Source organism: Callithrix jacchus, chromosome 12 (assembly GCF_049354715.1).
Source record: "Callithrix jacchus isolate 240 chromosome 12, calJac240_pri, whole genome shotgun sequence".
In the NCBI taxonomy this organism is placed as follows: domain Eukaryota; kingdom Metazoa; phylum Chordata; class Mammalia; order Primates; family Cebidae; genus Callithrix; species Callithrix jacchus.
Genome location: NC_133513.1, coordinates 103299691 through 103317828, shown reverse-complemented (window position 1 = coordinate 103317828; position 18138 = coordinate 103299691). Strand labels below are relative to the sequence as shown.

At 46.7% G+C, this 18138-nt stretch overlaps 1 long non-coding RNA gene across 3 annotated transcripts; it reads right to left on the bottom strand.

Moving 5' to 3' along the window:
- Positions 1–232: 232 nt before the first annotated feature.
- Positions 233–16414, bottom strand: LOC118146387 (uncharacterized). Of its 3 annotated transcripts, none has more exons than XR_004732159.3 (5): positions 16296–16414; positions 14070–14696; positions 10731–10916; positions 7455–7533; positions 233–410 (listed from the first exon to the last, which is right to left on the bottom strand). It is a non-coding gene; the product is annotated as an uncharacterized LOC118146387 (long non-coding RNA). The 3 variants fall into 3 exon arrangements; XR_013524416.1 differs by having other exon boundaries at positions 14070–14214; XR_013524417.1 differs by lacking the exon at positions 14070–14696.
- Positions 16415–18138: the final 1724 nt, after the last annotated feature.

Sequence of the window (18138 nt, the reverse complement as noted above, 5' to 3'; positions counted from 1 at the left end):
CTCTTGGGAAGCCGTAGTTTTTACCTCTTTCCGGAAGGTGGTAGGGACTGGGGTGCTGTGGACACACCCTCTGCACACTTTAGCCAATGAGCATCCTCTAGAAAACATGTAAGCCTCCACACCTGGCTGAGCTGCCCTGTTGAGACAAGTCATGGGAAACATAAAGAGGCCCAGGTGGCCCCAACATTCAGGGATTGGGGCAGATGAAAAAGCGGCACAAAAAATGATGATCTTGATTCAGACCATTTTTTATTGACGTGAAACATTTGTATATATTTATGAGACACCTGTGCTATTTTGTTACGTGCATACACGCATAAAATGTGTAATAATCAAGTCAGGGTATTTGGGACCTCCATCACCTTGAGCATTTGTCATTTCTACGTGTTGGATCATTTCAAGTCTTCTAGCTGTTTTGAAATATACAATACATTGTTGTTAGTTAGTCATCCTACTCATCTACTGAACGTTAGCGCTTATTCCTGCTTTCTAACTGTATGTTTATATCCACCAACAATCCCTCTTCATTCCACACCACCTCTTACACACACACCCTTCCCAGCCTCTGGTATCTGTCTTTCTGTTCCAGGCTTATTTCATTTAACATACTGATCTCCAGCTCCATTCATGTTACCGCAGAAGACAAGGTTTCATTCTTTTTTTATGGCTGAATAGTATTTGATTTTGTCTGTGTGTGTGTGTGTGTGTGTGTGTGTGTGTGTGTGTGGCATTGTCTTCATCCATTCATTATTTGATGAACCTTTACGCTGATCCCATAACTTTGCTATTGTGAGTAGTGCTGCAATAAACATGGGAGTGCAGATACCTCTTCGATACACTGGTGTCCGTTCCTTTCCCTTGGATAAATACCCAGTAGTGAGACTGCCAGAACTAAGGAAGTTCCATACTGTCAAACAATTTTTAATAACACCCAATGTGACCATTTTATGATTAAATGATGTTATAAATAGCATATCTTACTATTCCTCAAATAACCAAGTGACTACATTTGCAAGGCGAGTTTTGAAATGCACAACAGTTATTTTTAAGGATAGAAAAAATAAGTCCAAACATTAACAGTAGCAAAACAGAGGCTAAAAGGGAAATGGGCTTTAGAAGCAGACACACCTGAGTTGAGCCCAGCTGTGCATGAACTAGCCCTTCACTGAGTGGTTCAGTTTCCTTGGTAGGGCCTGTATGACTGTGGGGGGCTGGGGAAGTCTGGAGGCGGTGTGGGGGAAGTATGAAGCCCAGTTCCTGGCCCAAGGTTCACACCCAAAGAATGGTCACTTACTACACAGGATGGTGGGCTTGTGGTTTGTTTTTTCCCTCTATTCTTTGGTCAGTTTTCTATAAGCATATTATTTTTAGAATCAGAAAAAAAAAACACTCATGAAACAAAAGAAATGTGATGAGTGATTTACAGGGAGCAAAGGGCAGAGAGAGAGAGAGAGAGAGAAAGAAAGAGAGACAGATACTCTTTAGAAACCATGGCTCTGGGCCCGGAATTTAATCTGCAGTTAAGGAGGCTGAGACAGGCAGGTGGGCGCACCCACCGGTTTCCTAACTGAGAACTTCCTGCCTTTGAGCCCACCTACTAGTCCCCAGGTTACAGATCTCAGGGAAACCCCAGGGCTACCACCCTCTACATGCACACACCCACTCCCAGTCAGGCGGCCTGTGGGCCTGGCTAGGTTGGGGCTAATCAGAACCCAGCCAGCCTCTCTCCCGCCCTCCACCATCTGCTCTCAGTGTTGTGCCCCCTGGGCTGGGGCAGCCCGAGCCAGGTGACATTGACCTGGGAACAAGAGCCAAGAACCACAGAACCTGCTTTTGCTTCCACATGTCTCTGCCCCATCTTTCTTTTTCTTTTCCACCTTCTTTTCTCTTTTTATTTTCTTTTTCTCTCTCCCTTCCCTTCCTTTGCCTTCCCTCCCCCGACACCCTTCTCTTCCTTTTCTTCCTCTCTCTGTTTCTTGGAGAAAGGGTCTCCCTCTGTTGCCCAGGCTGGAGTGCAGTAGCACAACCATGGCTCACTGTAACTTTGAACTCATGGGCTCAAGCGATCCTCCTGCCTCAACCTCCTGAGTTGCTGAGACTACGGGTGTGAGCAAACGCACTCTTCTTCTTTTTTAAGTATTTTAAAAGTAATTCCTTTACATAAATTGAACTTCCTCAAAAGTTAAAACTTTGCACATTAAAAGACATTATCAACAGAGTGAAAAGGCCAACCAAAAATGAGATATAGTATTTGCAAATCATATATCTGATCAGGGATTAATCCAGGATATATAAAGAAGTCTAAAACTCAAAAATTGCAACAAACCCAACTCAAGAAATGAGCAAAAGACCTGAATAGACATTTTTTCCAAAAAAAGATGTACAAACGGCCAATAGCACATTAAAATATGTTCAACATCGCTAATCATTAGAGAAATACAAATCAAAACCACAATGAGATACCACTTTATACTCATTAGGGTAGCTATCATCAGAAAAACAGGTGACAAATATTGGTATGGATGGGGAGGAACTGGTGCCCTTGTACTTTGCCGGTGGGAATGTAAAATGAGGCAACCTCCGTGGAAAACGGTAGGCAGTTTCTCAAACAATTAAACATAGAATAACTGTATGGTCCAGCAACTCCACTTTCACGTACACACACAAAAGAATTAAAATAGGGGCTAGAACAGATTTATTTATTTAGAGACGGAGTCTTGCTCTTTTACCCAGGCTAGAGTGCAGTAGTGCAATCTTGGCTTACTGCAACCTCCACTTTCCAGGTTCAAGCGATTCTTCTGCCTCAGTCTCCCAAGTAGCTGGGACTATAGGTGCACCACGACGAGGCTTGGCTAATTTTTGTATCTTTGATAGAGACAGGGTTTCACCATATTGGCCAAGCCGGTCTCGAACTCCTGGCCTCAACTGATCTGCTCATCTCGGCCTCCCAAAGTGCTGGATTATAGGTGTGAGCCACTGCACCCAGCCTCGAAGAGATATTTATATACTCATGTTCATAACAGTATTATTCACAATAGTAAAAGTGGAAACAACCCAAATATTCACAGACAAATGAATGGATAAACAGAATATGATACCACAAACACTGGGATGTTATTGTCTTTCAAAAGAATTCTGATACATGCTACAACATGGATGGACCTTGAAAACATGCTAAGTGAAATAAGCCAGACACAAAGGGACAAATACTGTATGATTCCAGTTACATGACATATCTAGAATAGTAAAATTCACAGAGAGAGAAAGAATAGCGGTAACCAGGGGCTGTGGGGAGGAGGGGACAGGGAGCTATTGTTTACTGAGTATGGAGTTTCAATTTGGGACGATGAAAAGGTTCTGGAAATGGAAAGTGGTGTCGATGGTTGCACAAGAATGTGAATGTTCTTAACGCCACTGAAGTGTGCATTTAAAAATGATTAAAATGATAGATGTTATATGTATTTTACTACAATAAAAAAGAATGGAAAGACCATTAAATATCTTTTAATGAAAACCCCTCATTCTGCAAAGAAAGAAACTGGGTGTCTGAGAGGTAGAAAAAAAGTCATTCCTTAGAGTCATTTTTTTTATTTTTTGAGGTGAAGACTTGCTCTGTCGCCCAGGCATGATCTTGGTTCACTGCAACCTCCGCCTCCCAGGTTCAAGCGATTCTCTTGCCTCAAACCCATGCCCTGCCCACATCTGGCCACAGTCTAATAGGAAACTCAGACATGTAAAACATACGATACAGAACAGTGTGGGAAATGCACTAGTGGAAATGTGAACACACACAACTCAACAATTAAAAAAATTAAAAATGGACAAAGGATTTGAATAGAAATTGCGCCAAAGAAGATACACAAGTGGCCAATAGGCACATTAAAAAGTGATCAACATTATTTTTCGTTACAGAAATGCAAATCCAGCCACAATGAGATATTGCTTCACACCGCTAAGATGACTCCAATCAAAAAGACAGATATTAACAAGTGTTGGAAAGGGTGAGGGGAAATTGGAATCCTCATACCCTGCTGTGGGGCATGTGAAGTGGTACAGCCACTCTCAACAGTTCCTCAAAACGTTAAACACAGAGTTTTCATGTGATCCAGCAATACCATCCCTCGGTATAGTTCCAAAAGCATTAAAACATGTGTAAATCTGTACACGAATGTTCTTAGCAGCAGTATTCAGAATAGCCCCCAAATGGAAACAATCAAATGTCCATTAATGGACGAACGGAAAAATAAAACATGTTATATTCGTGCAACAGAATATTTTTCAGCCACAAAAATGAATGGAGTACATTCACCTCATAAAAGGAATACCAGTTTGAGTAGTTTTTCTTTTTTCCACAAGGGGAAATGCAAAGCAGTTCGTTTTTTAAAAATGAAAGTTAAGAAAAATAAGAAAGTTACGAATAAGTCAAAGTTCTAAAAAGAAACAAAACCCAAAACTTTACATTAAAAATGTGTTTCTTTTTTGTGACAGAAGAAATACAGGGATTAATATTATAAATACCTATTTATTCAATTTCTGTGTTAACACACATATCCACTTCTTATGTGGATTCTGGATTCTTTTTATTATACTTCCAGTTTTTAAAAAACACCCACATAGGTAAATAAGTGAGAGCACCAGGAATATCAGAGGCTTATCTATAAAGACGCCTTTTAACTTGAACTTTTCATTTAAAAGTTTCTCCTATTCAAAGGCCTTCCTTCTAATGGTATTAATTGAGATTGACAACTATACTGTGAGTTTGTTATTTCTCCTATTCCTTTGAAAACCAGAAAGTTACAGTGGAAGTCATCCATCTTATCAGTCCCAGAAACGCAGTCTCTCCAAAAAAACTTTGACATTTCCTTTTCCTGCCTTCTTCTATCATTTCCTGCCCATAAGTTCCAAGAAAAGGTGGATACAGAAACACATGGAAAAATGTGGTGGTGAACTAATATTTACAAAAACAAGAGCTCTGTTTGAAACAGATTCTGCCCTTTTGAGATTATAAATATTTTCTGTGAATTCAGATTGTAATACTTATTTACAATTTTACCAGTCTTTACATACTGAGGAAAAACTGTATGAAAACTGATTGAATGATTACCTGAGTAGAAAAAGATTTAAAAGTGTGAAATGGGCCAGGTGTGGTGATTCATGCCTGTAATCCCAGTACTTTGGGAGGCCAAGTCAGGCAGATCACTTGAGGCCAGGAGTTCGAGACCAGCCTAGGCAACATGGCGAGACCTCCATCTCTATGAAAAATACAAAAACTAGCTGGGCAAGGTAGCTTGTAGTCCCAGCTACTCAGCAGGTTGAGGTGGGAGGATTGCTTGAGCTCATGAGATCGAGGCTACAGTGAGCTGAGATCGAACCACTGCACTCCAGCCTGGGTGACAGAGTGAGACCCTGTTTCAAAAAAAAAGAAAAGTGTAGAATGGATGTAAAATTCATTTAAATTAATATTTAACAAAAATAAGACTTGCCAAATAAATCTAGAGTAATTCTTTTTGATAAGAGGTTATTTTTCTATGGTATAATAACTAACTTACTTTTAGAAATAGCTTGGTCAACTAATAAAATATATTGTTACCTAAAATTTAAAAATAGGATGAAGCATTGGTACATATTACAGTACAAATGAATTTTGAAAACATTATGCCAAGTGAAAGAAGCCAGACCCAAAAGGCTACCTATTGTGTGATTTCATTTATATGAAATGTCCCAAATAGGCAAATCCATAGAGAGGGAAAGTAAATTAGTGGTTGCCAAGGGCTAGGGGCAGTGGAGAAAGGGGAGTGTCTGCTAATGGGTGTAGGTTTATTTTGAGGATGATAAAAATGTTCTGGAATTAGATAGTAGTGATGTGTATTAGTCTATTTTCACACTGCTATAAAGACATACCCAAGACTGGGTAATTTACAAAGGAAAGAGGTGTAGTTGACTCACAGTTCCACATGGCTAGGGAGGCCTCAGGAAAATTACAATCATGGCATAAGGCGAAGGGGAAACAAGGACCTTCTTCACATAGCGGCAAGAAAGAGAAGGGAAGAGCGAAGAGGGAAGAGCCCCTTTTAAACCCATCAGATCGCATGAGAACTCACTATCATGAGCACAGTCTGGAGGAAACCACCTCCATGACCCAATCACCTCCCACCAGGTGCCTCCTTCAATATGTGGGGATTATGGGGAATACAATTCAAGATGAGATTTGGGTGGGGACACAATGTCTAACTATATCATGATGGTTGCACAATTTTGTGAATATGCTAAAAACATGAACTATATATACTTCACAAGGATGAATGCTATGGTATGTGAATTATATCTCAATAGAAAGAAAAAATATATATAAAACAGTATAGAGGTAAGGGAAGCATATATATATTAAAATATATATAATATATAATCTAATTGAATATATATTTATATATAATATGTATATATTTCATATATATATATATATATATATGACAGTATAGAGGTAGCCGGACAAGATGGCTCACACCTGTAATCCCAGCACTTTGGGAGGCTGAGGCAGGCAGATCACCTGAGGTCGGCAGTTCAAGACCAGCCCGACCTACGTGGAGAAACCCTGTCTCTACTAAAAATACAAAATTAGCCGGGTTTGGTGGCACATGCGTGTAATCCCAGTTACTTGGAAGTCTCAGGCAGGAGAATTGCTTGGATCCAGGAGGCAGAGATTGCGGTGAGCTGAGATCACACCATTGCACTCCAGCCTGGGCAACAAGAGTAAAACTCTGTCTCAAAAAAAACCCACCAAAAAACCAGTACAGAGGTAAGAAGCACACAGAGAGGGAAGCAGGTGTGGACGTCTGCCTCTCTAGGGAAGTTTTCTAGGGCAAAAGCACTACCTGAGCCTGGTTTTAAAGAGCCAATGGAAGTCAGCAAACAGACTGTGGGGAGGACTTTCTAGGCAAAGGGAACAGCACATGCAAAGTCTGATGCAGAAGACGGGAAATTGCGTGGTGTGCTCTGATAGCTGCAAGTCCTCTGGTTATCTGGGACATAAATCTTGGTGCACAAACACAGAAGTCATCTTTTGTAAGTAAAATTCATTTCTGACTCTGAGCCCTATTCCTCCAAGCTGCAGAAAATGTCACTCCATCATTCCTGGTATTCTAGGATTGTAATCCATTGCACCAAAGCATGGAGTCAGTGACCATTCTCCATGGCCTGGCATGGACATGCTGTTGTGCCTATCTTTGACTCTTCTCTGCCTCTGTGACAGTGACTTTGCCAAGACCAGAAACCCAGTGCTAATCATTCCAAATGCCTGCTGCACTCGGGAACCACTCCTCCCCCGGGTCTTGCTGTCTCCACACACCCTGCAAGGAAGCAGGGCTGGGATCCGGCTGCTGGGCGGGCAGCCTCCCCATCTCCTGCCAGAGGAATCGCTTTCTGGTCTCAGACCAGAAGCCAGAGAACTCACTTACCACTGCTCCCACAGGCCATTTTGCTCATTCCACAAATCTCTCTTCAGCTCTTCTGCAAACTCCCTAAATAGTCCTTGATCTGTGAGTAAACAAAGACCCCACATAACTTTCAAACGACTCCTGCTTCAATGAGAGAAAGAAAAAGGAGCTACCACATAGAGGGAAAAAAGTAAAAATTAATATTCCAAAAAGATCCAGCCTTATACATGACCACAGCATCTGCTGCAATGGACCAAGTCTGAGATCAGAGGCCACAGGGCCAGGGCCCCATTCGAGGATCCCTCTTAAGAGCTCAGACACAAGGACTTCAGTTTCGTGAGCCTGGAAGATGGGGTTTTTTACTACCTGGTGCAGTGGGCTCTGTCCACAAGTTCCTGCCCCTGAGGCATTCAATCCTGCAGCGTATGCCATCCCCAGGGCCTCTACCCACCTGCCCCTGCAACTGAAGTAGGGCATGGAACTGGGCAGAGGTGGTCAAAACTGAGGCCATGAGAGTAGAGGCAGGAGAGGGGTCCAAACACAGAATGGAGATAAGCTGGGGAAAGAGGTGGGAGCTCAAAAGCAGGAATGTTTGACCTCCTGAGTCCAAGAGCAACAGCCAGGAGTGGCAGGTTACAATGGAAGAGCAACATGCTGGCCTGGTCACCTTGCTCCTCGTTGGGAGTGGGTGGCAGGCACCATTGAAGGGGTCAGCAGTGGCAGGGACCAGGAGCTCTGAGACTGAACGATGGTCCAGGAGGCAATAGGGGAGGAGCAGAGAGGAGCTTCCGCAGGCTGAAGAGGGTCTAGAAAGGCTTCACCAAAGTAGGGTGAGGGCCCTGGGCCCCGTGGGGATTCTGATTCCCCAACTGTTCCCACACCCTCGCCATGGGGGGTGGTGCGGGAGAGAACCAGGACACTAAGGTGCAAACAGTTGCTGGGTCAGCTGGCCTTGGTGGGTCACCAACTTTACTTTGTGGGGAGGATGTTTATTTAAGGAAAATCACTATGTTTACTCAAAGCTTTGGGCTGCAGCCTCCAGCGGTGGAATTATCAGTGAAAGCTGGGCTATTAATCAACAATTGTGGGGCCTGGTGACAGACCTCCTTCCCTTCCAGAGAGTGGGAGGGACAGAGGAGAGGGGGAGGAAGGGAGAGAAGGGGCTGGCCCCAGCGCCAGCCAGTGTGGGAATGACTCTGATCCCAGGAGCAAGAAGGTCACACAGGAAGTGGCCTTGAGGTGGCGCCGGAGGCAGGAGGTTGGCGTTTCCATGGCATAGTGGTCATGGGACAAAGCCGGACGGAAATCACACTTGGGGATGCTCCCTGGCCAAGGCCAAGTTGCCTGGGGAGGAAGGACAAACTTCCTGGATGGACACTAGGACGCCGAGCCCTGGGAAGGAGGGTAGGGGTGGGGACTGTGGCATTGCTGGGGCCGTGGGGTCTCTCTAGGCCATGGGCCAGGACCCCTGACAAAGCCTGAACAGAACATGGTGTGAGGAGCATGTGCTAGATGTGGAGGCCGGGCTGGGTGAAGGCTGTGGTGTCTGTCCACCCCACGGTGAGCCGACTGGGCAGGTGGGGGAGTTGCTGGCAGCCGTGCTTGTTGAGCAACGCACAGGCTGGAGGCCTGTGGAGCCGGTAGGGCAGCTGGTCTCGCGAGGGCATGGATGAAGGAGGAAGGTACTCGGCATGGGTGTAAATGAAGCCATAGACCCCAAGCATGGAGCAGGGAGGCCTCAGGTCAGGGTTAGGCTGCTCTCGCTGGGCATCTGGACCACTGTTTGGAGACAATCCCCAGTGTGAACTCAAGGAGGGACGAGTGAACGGGTGCATGAGGAAACCAACGGATGAATGAGCATTCTCTTCCAGTGATGGCACCAGAAGTACCTGCCTCATCGCGGTGTGGGCGACAGTGAAACCACAGGTAGAGAGCACCAGGCCCAGGGCACGCTAAGTGCCCAGTCAGCGCCACAGCTGTTATGATCAGAATTATTTTTATTACAACTGGCTTTCTTCTTACTTCACATACACTCCACCAGCACGTGTGTCTTTTCCTCCCTCCACATAGGCCCACAGAGTCTCCAATTACGAGAACATCCAACGTACTGTCCTGAGCTTGTAGGGCCTAAGGGCTCGTTTCTACCACCTGCTGTGTGATCTTGGGCTACCCACATCACCTCTCTGAGCCTTGTTTTCCTCATCTGCAACTGAAGATGATAATGATATCTAATACAATTATGAGGATGAAATGAGTTAACTCATGAAAAGTGCTTAGCCCACAGTAAGTACTAAATGAAGATTGTTAGAGCAAGACTGGGCGGGTGGTATTTCATGCTTTTGCTCCAAGGTGAGGGTGTCCTGTCTGCCAAGCTTCAGAGCTGGGGAAGTGGGAAGCTTTCCCCTGTGCGATGTAGACTGGAGGGGGCCACCAGCTCTCACTGAGCGTGGAGGCAGAGCTACAGTGCTCTGAGGTGGCAAGGGAGGGAAGGAGAGACCTGCAGTCACCCTCCCTCATCCAGGTCTGCCCCTTCAGTCCTTCCTCTCCTCCTTGGTGGATCCCTTATCTCCTCCACAAATGGGTCACTCCCAGGGGACACACTCTACCCCCATAAAGCTGTAGCATTATATGAATACAAAAAGGCAATTTAAAAACCCACCTGGCTTCTTTGCTGTCTTAAGAAACATAAACATCATGAATGGAGCTAAGCATCTGGTCAGGTGTCCTTTGAAGAAAAAGAGCCCAGAGACTGTGTCTTTTAAGGGAAGGGGCACTTTTCAAAGAGCCTTCGTGGTGGCGGTGGTGAATTGGCAGGTGGCGGGAGGGAGGTGGGAGTGGACGAAGAGGGGCTTCCTGGGGAAGGGACCCTGGGGGTGATTTCCCAGAAGGGCTTTGCAGAATGAAGGTACCCCAGGATTCTAGTCATGCCCTTCCCTACTCCCTTCATCACTGCCAGGTGAGTGCGCAAGCCTGTCCTGTGTCTTTGCTGCAGGAATTGCGTGTGGCCAACAGCACAGCTGCCTGGTCTCAGTTCACTGGCTTCTCCTCCTCCTCCCCTTCCTTTACCCATGTCAACAGAATGTCTTCTCCTGCCAGCTCTGGGAGCCCAGATGGACTGGACAGACCTGGTTTCAGGGGCTTACAAGGGCATTTCTTGTCCATTACTACCTCAGACCCTCACCACCACTCCATAGGTGAACCCTTCCTGGCCCAGGCCCATCTGCTTGCCCTGCCCTCACTGCCATCCCAGACTCCAGAGAACTGAATTATTGGAAGTTTCCACATGTTCTCACTCACCTCTGGGTCTTTGCGTGGGCTAGCCCCTCTGCTTGGAGTGAGTGCCTCCTGTCTCTGGTCTACTGACTTCTCATCTCTCAAGACTCAGACCAAATGTCACCATCTCTGTGGGCTTTTCCTGTCCCCAAGTGGCTTGTGCTTCCTCCTGTGGGCACCCTACTCCTATCTTGATTGCAGAACTCATCACTATGAAAATAGATGAGAAAACTATCTGAGATCAGATGCCCCCAAAACCAAGACTGCATAAGGCTTCAGGCGCAGAGTCTATGTGGAAGGTGATCCTGGGAGCTGGGAGTGGGGAAAGTGAGGCAGGAAATGAGGAAAAGCCTAGGAGGAGTGTGTTATCAAGGTGGGTCTTGTGGGAAGTAGGGGTTCAGGTCTCCCGGATGCCCTTGAGAAGTCAGAAGGTGGCCAGAGTCATCTGCCTGGAGGAAGGTTCTTAGGTCCCGCTTGTTGGCCAGTTGTCCTGGGGAATGAACTTCTGGCCTATACTTTCCGGTAGACTTAGCAGGCCCTGCACAATGGAGACAGAGCTGGGGCAGGAACTAGGCAGGCAAGATGGGGTGCTGTCAGGCTCACCTATCACTGTCCCAGCAGCTGTGGCTGAGAGCAGTGGATCCAGGGCTATGAGTCGGGCACATACAAAATCCCTGGAAGGTGGGAGTCACAGTCCTACTTGTCTTTGTGTTCCTGGCAAGTGCTGGGAATACTCTGAATGACCAGGAAACCAGGGGACAGTGAACAGTGGCTCCCACAGTTCTGACTCCAAGTGAGGAACAGAGGAAGAAAAGGTTGGGTGAAAGCATCCTAAACCTTCATTCGGTTTAAAGAAGTTTTGGCAAAGCTGCTGAGGAGTCCGCAGGGAAGGCCAGGTGTCAGAGGAGTTGGTTGTTTCCCAGGAAGGAGTAGTAACCCTGCCCTAGTAAACCTGCTGTGCTCAGTCACTGGCTGCGAGCTGCCTAAGGGAAATGTGGCCTCAGCATCAGTGGATTTCAGAACACAGCAGGTGGGGCCCAGAGTTAATTACATTTCCTATAGCTGAAGGCCTGTGAGGCTTTTTTCTTACTGGCTTCCCAAATGATGTGGACTCCCCAGATTACACCTTCAATTTGATGCCCAAGTAAAGATTGTTTTTTGCACTTTGTTTCTGCAAACTGTGTTGGGTGTATCTTGACCTCTCAACTGGCCTGAGGGCAAGTCAAGCACAAGGGTGCCATCATAATCCTTCATCCAGCCACCTGACCATTGATCCATCCATCTGTTTTTGTTTTCTGGATCTATTTATGGAGCACCAACTGTCCTGGGCACTAAGGGTACAGAAGTGAACAAGATGAACCTCGAGGAGCCTGCAGCCTAGGGAGGAAAGAGGCATTTAATAATGAATCACACACTAAACAGGGAGTTTCTAGGTAAAAGTCAAGTGAGTTTCTATTTCCCCTTCACACCACTTATGCTTCTCCCCACACCAGGAGGGGCTTTTTTCTGAAAGGGCAGCTAGCTCCAGGGGACAGCGAGATAGCTGTCCTGTGGACATGAGTCAGCCCAGGGTCAGGAAGTGCTGGGCCCTGTGGACTGGTAGTGATGACACAGCCCTGGATTCTCCCGGGGAACTGCTTCACACCATTTCCCTGAGACACAGAGGGAACAAGAAAGAAAAACACCAAGTACAATTCTTCTTCAAGGAGAAACACCCTCATCACTTCCTTCATGACAACTGTCAGCCCAAGGAGCATCCCTGAGCTCCTTCCTCCCTTGGGGGCTTACCAGTGTGCTCCACAAAATGGCGAAAAACCCAGTCACTCCTCTTTCTCCCATAGAGAAGTCAATTAAAATATGCTGAATGGGCCAGGCATGGTGAATCACGCCTGTAATTCCAGCACTTTGGAAGCCGAAGCGGGCGGATCCCCTGAGGTCAGGAGTTCGAGACCAGCCTGGCCAATGTGGTGAAATGCCATCTCCACAAAAAATACAAAAATTATCCAGGCATGGTAGTGCACACCTGTAGTCCTAGCTACTCAGGAAGCTGAGGTAGGAGAATTGCTTGAACCTGGGAGGCAGAGATTACATGAGCGAAGATGGTGCCACCGCACTCCAGTCTGGGCAACAGAGCGAGACTCCATCTTAAAAAAAAATGCTGAATGAATCTTGAACTGGAGACCAAGAGAAGGGAGGCAAATCAGGTAGCAACAAGGATTATAATTTTGCCTCTTCACAAAGTCAGCTCTGAGCTAAGTACATTCCATGTACTCAGTTGATTCCCGTCACAGCCCAGTTAGCCCATTCTACAGAAGAAGAAACTGAGGCTAGAGATAAAAAAGAACTTGCTAAAAGCCACACCAATGGTAAGTAGTGGAAGCAAGATCTGGCCCCCAAAACCTTTTGCCCCCAGAGCCTGTGCTCTGAACCACCCACCAAACTGTCCATGCCTCTGTCGGTGGTTTCCCTTTCAACTCGGCAGGTGGAATGTGACCTCAGCCATTGGTGAGGAGTCAGGACTTATAACCAGGGTGCAGAATCTTGGCAGGGCCTCCTTGCCCACTGCCACCTGTAGCTGCTGGTCAGCTGGTCTTCACACACAGCATTTCCTCTGGGTTCATATCTATGGCACCAATGGCAGAATTGGTGTGTTGATACTAACAGAAGTTGTTATAAGTCACACTCCTTTGCAGTTATGTATAGGGCAAATATGATTCCAAAACCCACAGAAAGCTATTCCCTCGTTTGATCTTAAAGTCTTAGGGGTTAGAGAAGAACAAGAGGATCACCATCAGCACTGCACCAAAAGGGATACTTAGGTACAAACAGTTTGGCTGACTCGACCAAGGCCACATAATTGATGAGGCTCTGTAGCTGGTTTTAGTGAGTTCTTTCCTTCTCTCCTGCAGAAGCTCACTGCTCTCTTCTTTTGTCTTTTTTCAAAAAAAGTTCTTTGCAAAAAAGTGGAAGTTCAGTAATTCAAAAGTGTTCATGATGATTATGAGAACTACTAATTATTGCTTCTGTTATTAGCTACAAATATTAAGTGCTTCTCATATGCTGGCATAGTGTCAACACATGCACTGTGTTAAGTTTAGTGTTACCTCATCCAAGAAGGTGTGGAGTTAAATGGGGTTCAAAGTCTGGGGGGGCCAAAGTGATCCAAAGGTAGAATTCCAGGCATCAGATGGGACAGGTGCTTTTAAGTCATGGGGTCATCATCTTCTGTAACTATATCCAAGGTCTTAGCTTAGACTCAACTGGATAGAGCCTCAGGAGAAATGTGAAGGAGGCTTTTGAGAAAGCTTGGCAGGGTCTGGCTGCCAGATTGTAATTCTGAGTGGCCTTTGTAAGGTAACCCACCTTTCTGGGTTGCTTTGGCTTCTGTCCTGTCCTGTGGCCTTTCCTGATACCTTGATCCTTGAGTGAATGGTTCCTGCTAGAGCCACCAGCCTTGGGAGCACTGGGTCGTCTGCCGAGCTCCACCTCCTAGCCAGGTCCTGGGAAGCTGAGGAGACGGAGGTGTGAGCACAGCAAGAAAAACATCTCGTCAGGTTAGGCCCTATTGGTTCCATTTGTCTCAGAGCAGCCCAGGCCCAAGATGCCAGGGCTTGGGGAGGGCTTGGCTGCCAACGGCCCCATGCCAAGAGCTTCTTCTTCCTCACAAGGTTCTGGTATTAGTCCACGCTCTGCCCGGCCCACTGCTGTTCCTTCAGGCTCTGAGTGCAGGGGTGGTACTAGGCATAAGCAGACTCCTGTTTTCTTGTGAAAGTCAAAATAGACATCAAGTTGTCAGAGACTTTTCAACACTCAGTTCCTGCTGGGTGAAGGGTGCAAGAAGAGGGTCTTCCATTTCTTACTACATGATGAAATGGCCAGACACAGGATTTTAATTCATCCTTGGGGTGAAAAAGCTCCCTCTGGGTGGTTAGGAGGCTCAGCTCTCCAAATGGAAAGCAGATCACCACTAAAGCCCCTGCATCATTTCCCCTAAAGAATAGGACAGTTTTGAGTCAGCCACAAACATGTCATCACACATGGAGCATCTATGTGTGCGTCGGGAGCAGGGAACAGCAGGAATTCTGCTAGCAATAGTAACATTATTAAGTGCTCACTGCCTCTCAGGCAGTCTGTTGGGTCTTTACATAAATCCTCACAGCGTAAGGAAAGTAATGTCACCATTCCCATTTTACAGATGAGGAAACTGAAGCTTAGAGGTTCTACAGCTGGTAAGTGGCAGAACTGAGATCTGAATCCTGGTCAGACTTCAGAGCCTAAGCTCTTAGCCATGAAACCAGCATTCTCAGAGTCAAGGCCAGGAACCACATGCTGAGGATCTCCCCAAAATGTCTGATAAAAACACAGCATCCTGCCTGGGCTGACAGAATCAGAACCTCAGGGAATGCACCAGGAGGCTGCCATTGGCAATCTTTCCAGAAGGTTCTGACACACGTAAAGTTTAAATCCCTTACACTGTGTTGCACTGTCCACTAAGTGGGAAGAAGGGGACATTGTGTGTGTATGAGACGGGGGGCAGGGGGCGGGAAGAGTACCAGGTGAGAAAGCCCCAAAGAGCAGAGGGTACTGCAGGATGCACTAAGAATTTGGAATTACTTCACTGAAAACAGCATCCCTTGGAAAGCTGTCTCAAGCCCTGGCAGCTGTCCTTACACTGCCTACATTAGCTGAGGCCTAACCAGTGAGCTACCCAGCCCCAGGTCTGAGCTGCCCAGGCCCACAGGAGAGTCCTCATAGGGACAATGATCCTATTGCCAGGACTACCATTAACTCGCCCTGAGGATAACTCTGCTTCCAACACTCCCTAATTCCTCCATTGAGCAGCAGCCTTCAAAAGGCTCTTTCTTTCCCCTTGCTGCAGACCTCATTTCTACCTGTCTGAATTCTCAGCACTGCTCTTCTTACCAGGTAACTAGCCTGAGATGATGCTTCACTAGAGCCAGTGGCAGCGATTTCCTGGGCGGGGGTGCTGGGTGGTACTGCCATCTTCTGAGGCACAGAAATAGAAAAGGGAAGCATGTGGCCAGGTACCAAGCGACCCACGACAAGCCAGACAGGCCCTTCTGACTCACTGAGGCAGCAGCAGGTGGCCTTTGAGAAACAGTGAGACAGAACAGTCCCTCCTGGCCTGGAAATGCCAACAGGTGGGGGTGGGGGCAGGCTGCTGCTAAGATCTTACGTTCACTTTACCCCAGACTGCACAACCTGTTTCTGCCCCACCATCTCCCTGGGAAATGTGTGGGACCCACTTACTTGCAACCCACACACCCTCGGTCCCTGTGACTCAACTGGCACTCACGGCAGCCTTCAATATTATTTTTAACCTGACTTCACCTGATTGCCTGATTGGGGGCGTGGGGCGGGGAACAGATTTGCCTAGAAAACTCCACTAATAGGGCTGGTCCCAAGCTGAAAAGGAAGGAGTCAAAGTCCTCTTTTCAGCACCTCCAAGAAGAGCCTTTCCCCTGCATGAACCTGAGAGAAAGAGGCCGGGTCTGCTCACGAAATGGGTGCCAGAAAAATCATCCACAACTGATCTGCATTCACTGCCCCTTTTTCTGGTTCACTTGCCTGGCCATGTTTTGTCTTGGAATGGCTCCTCGCATCATATGTTGACAACATCTCCAGGCCACTAGGGCAGGCGGCCCCAAGCCTAGGCAGCTTCAGAGATGGCGGCCTACACGCAGACCGGAAGCAGCCAGATCCCTCTGGCATCCGCCACCGGAAGTCTCCACCTCTTCCGCCCACCATACTTTTCCTGCATATGTTCCCGACGATCAGGGCAAGGCAAGGCGAGCAGACGAGCGCTTGGTCTGTTTGTTTGGCATTGCCTGAGCCAGACGGCAAGTCCTGTTCCTTCTCCATCTGGCTTTCTTCCTGAACTATGCACTGAACTCCTTCCAACCACCTCGGCAGCTCTCCTGCCAGGAGGACCCGGTGCCAGGGAGAACAGAATAATTGTCTCGTGTTGTGCATGCCGAGCCTTCATTAACATGTCCCAAGAGTGGCATTTGCAGCCCTTGTCACAGCAGCCTGCCATTGAATAGCACGAAACTCATCAGCCTCAGATTCTCCACTGTCTTGAAAGAGCCAATTCGCCCTGTGTTTCTTCCAGCTGCTTTGGCTCATTTGGAGAGTCATGTCATTGTTGCTGTTAATAGAGGAGATTTCTCTATCGCCTTGCTCACTAATGGCGCATATAAGTGGCCTGGCCCAGTCACTCTTTTCTTCCTTTTTGACACAAGGTAGACATGCTTCTAAAGAGACATGTGACAAAGAGTGCAGGGTGGAGGGGCACACGTAGAAATCAAACGTCATGGCGTTTAGTCATGGTGCTGGGTTTTAGTCACCGCGCTGCCATTGAGGTGTGTGACCTTCGGCAAAACTATGCATTTCCAAATGTCATTTTCTTCCTGTACAAAATAAGGGGTTGGCATTGACACCCAATTCACAGAATCTTTGAGCTCTTCTCATCTCCCTGTCATTTTATGGATAAGTAAGCAGGCCCAGAGTGGCCATTCAACTCACCCAAGATCATGTAGCTAAACTAGTGTGTTAAGACTTGGGACCCAGCATTTAGACTTTCTGCCTCCTGGATTTGCGTAGGATTGGATGAGAGAGGGCAACATTTTAAGAGAGCCAAGGCACAGTAACGGACTACACTCTGTGCATGCGGGGAAGTATGGAGGGGTGACTTTTCCTTCACATCAAAGATCCCTGGCTTTAGAGTGGCAGTTAGAGTGGTAGTTCTATCCACCCCAGGGCAATTTCATCCCTTAGAGGACATATTTGGTTGTCACAATTGGGGTGGGCAAGTAGAGAAGGGGAAAAAATTCCACTGGCATCTAGCAGAGACTAGAATGCTACAATACACAGGGCAGCTCCCACAGCATAGAATGATCCAGTCCAAAATGTCAACAGTGCTGAGGTGGAGAGCCCAGTTAGACACAAGCACCCTTCCCTACTGCCGGTCTTCTCTAGAATTTTAAACATCCTTGCTTTCTTACCTTCAGCCACAAAAGAACTGTGTTTTTTGCTGATTTTGTTACCCATGCTGGTTTTTAAAATGTGATTTGTTTTTCTTGAGTATACAAATGACCCAAGCTCATTTTAAAGAATAGAAAATTCAGAAAGACACACACACTAAAATCAATCAACTATCATCCCACCATTCAAGGATAAGAATATTTTGGTATTTGGTATTTTTTTCATATTACCTCAAATTCACAGAGCACACCCTGCTTTCTGTGGTTCGTGGCTTTTCTCAACAATTCTCTTTTTCACCCGATCCCCATTACTACCTGTCGAAATCTCACCCTTGCTTCAGTTACCTCAAATAGCATTCCTCCAGGAAGTGTCACATAGAACCCCACCTGCGCTGGAAGCGAACTCTCCTGCCTCTCTATTCCTATAG